We start from the raw sequence: 2,794 nt of genomic DNA on the forward strand, positions 1-2,794 counted from the left end.
TGAAAAAACGATGTCGTGGTTCAGTAACTATCTTTTCGGTGATTATTCTGACGAGTCGGTTGTTCCTGATTCTTACGAGGGGACCGCTATTTCTGACTCGTTTGAGAAACCGGTGTCGTCCAACTTGAGGGAGACAGAGGTTGTCTCTGGCATTCGTTATCGTGATAACACGGTGCAGCTGGATTTGAATACCCCTGTGGAGGACCCTTACGCACAACAAGGTTATTCGAATTTCGGTTACGGTGGCGACTATAGCTTTGTACAGCAGGAGTGTTATCCAAACGACAGTTACGGTTGTCATCAAAGTTATTCAAATTTCGGTTACGGTGGCGAGCAAAGCTTTGTACAGCAGGAGTGTTATCCAACCCAGAGTTACGGTTGTGAACAAAGCTTTGAACATCAAGTCTATTCGAATGTCGGTGACGATGGTGAGCCGGAGGATGTGTCTGTTGACGAGGAAGGTTGTTACCCGGTTACATTTTCGTTTGATACAACGCAGACCTTTTCGTCACGTAAAGAGATGGTGCGTTGGGTACAAGACACGGCAAAAGACAATGGTTACCTCATTGTGACAAAGAGGTCGAATAAAAGAGGAGAGAATTACAAGATTTGGTTTCAATGTACTTTTGGTGGGGAGCATAAGAGTGTAGCTACACAGAGGAAAACGGGTAGCAAGAAAATAGGCTGCCCGTTCGAGATGATCGGGTTTTCGGAATCATCCGGAAGTGTTTGGAGGATCGAGGTGACGAAGGCGAAGCATAACCACACTCCTATTGAAAACTTCGAGGGTCACGCGTATGCGAGAAGGCTTTCTTCGGAGGACAAAAAACTGGTTAAGGAGTTGGCAGAGCAAGATATTCGCAACCAAAGTATTTGGCGAACGCTGACAAAAAACAATCCGGCTAGAAAGCTTATTCCGAAAGATATACACAACGCTGTTCAGAAGATCAACGCCGAAAAAAATGTAGGTAACTCTCCGATGCAAAAACTTGAAAACATTCTTATCGAAAAAAATTACACTTATTACATGCGCACGAATGAGATATCGAACGAAGTTGAAGACGTCTTCTTTGTTCACGAAAAATCATTCACTATGTGGTGTGCCTTCCCGCATGTGCTAATGATTGACGCCACATACAAAACGAACATGTACAACCTGCCATTTGTTCAGGTCGTAGGCATGACGTCGACAAACAAATCGTTTACGGCTGCTTGTGCTGTAATTTCCGCCGAGAAGTCAGAGAACTACCTATGGGTGTTGCAGAGGATCAAGTCTATGCTGGCAGGATGTATGGAACCGCGCGTGATTTTAACAGACAGGGATTTTGCGCTAATGAACGCGTGTGAACAAGTTTTTCCAAAAGCGCATAAGTATCTTTGTCGGTTCCATATTCAACAAAATATTAATAAGAACAGCAAGAGGAAATTCTCTGACAAGGAGTGGAAAGAATTCGTACGTACATTTTGGACATTGTGCGAATCTACGACCGAGGAAATTTACATGTATAACTTGGAAAACTTTGAAGCACAGCTGAAAGAGGCTGACCGTGAACGTGAGTATTTCTTACATAATTATGTTCAAATTTTATATAATAACAAAAACTGACTATTTACGTTTTTTAATTTTAGAGGTTTATGATTATATGAAGAAATCCTGGTTGGATCCGTACCGTGAAAAGTTTGTATCTTGCTGGATTAACCAAACTATCAACTTTCGCCAGACTACGACCAACAGGGTTGAGAGCATGCATGCAACATTAAAAAGTCACTTTCCAAGTCATCGCAACACACTGGATAAACTTGTACTGTATGTTGATCATGTTGTTGCTAAACAATACGCCGAGATTAGAAGTACCTTTGAAACAAGCCTCCGAAAAGTGATGACGCACCACAAGAAGCAGCCCATGCTTGCATATATTCTCAGAAAGGTTTCAATATATGCGATTGAGCTTTTGAGTATCGAACTAAAGCGTAAGGAAGACGGGTTGAGAGCCTACGGTGCAAGCTGTGGTTGCCAACTTTTTACCAGCTGTGGTTTGCCATGTGCCTGTCGTTTGGAAAAGTTGGAAAATAAAGGTAATTATTATTTTTGAACTTTCTCGTTATGATTTTGCCACCTAATTTGTTTTCATCCACAGGTCAGCAAATCCGGATCACACACATAGACGTGTTTTGGAAGAAGCTTGACTTCAAGCCTGCAAGGAATAAAATAGAGGATATTGATGTAGACGCGGAATTTGAAAAATTGAAAAAACAGATCGATCCAACACCCCCTCAAGTGAAAAGGAGCTTCTTTGAAAAGTTTCAGCAAATCCTCAATCCAGGGGACATTAACAAAAAACCTCCTGCTGTTCTGAAGAAAACTCGTGGTCGACCAACATTGAAAAGGCAGGAAGAAAGAAAGGCTGAAGCTGCTAGACAAAGCTCTTACAATCCGTCAGAAGAAACTTGGGTCGATGCCTCAGACGATCTTCCCCGTCACAGCTCGTACGTATCAGCCGAAGATTCTTGCAGAGGAAAGAATACCAAACCGCTCAACCTACACCCTGATTTCCCGAATATCAAGCTCGGTCCTAAGACGGATATAGCGATCCGCAACTACGCATCTCAGATTCCCAACGTGATCCATCCATACATCGTTAAAATAAAGGACGTGAAACCAGATGGTCATTGTGGATTTAGATCGGTGGCTGTTGGGTTAGGATTGAAACAAAATTCATATTTGAAGATCCGGGAACAGCTTTTAAAGGAGTTACGTATGCACGAATCGCTTTGGAGGCAGGTTTTCGATCCG

The 2,794-nt window shown here is 42.6% G+C and overlaps 1 long non-coding RNA gene across 1 annotated transcript; it reads left to right on the forward strand.

Annotated features, from left to right (window-relative positions):
* The first annotated feature begins 2,014 nt into the window (after positions 1–2,014).
* Positions 2,015–2,326, forward strand: LOC118492266. Its single transcript, XR_004892914.1, has 2 exons — positions 2,015–2,076; positions 2,139–2,326. It is a non-coding gene; the product is annotated as an uncharacterized LOC118492266 (long non-coding RNA).
* Positions 2,327–2,794: the final 468 nt, after the last annotated feature.

This window comes from Helianthus annuus, chromosome 5 (assembly GCF_002127325.2).
Source record: "Helianthus annuus cultivar XRQ/B chromosome 5, HanXRQr2.0-SUNRISE, whole genome shotgun sequence".
NCBI lineage: Eukaryota > Viridiplantae > Streptophyta > Magnoliopsida > Asterales > Asteraceae > Helianthus > Helianthus annuus.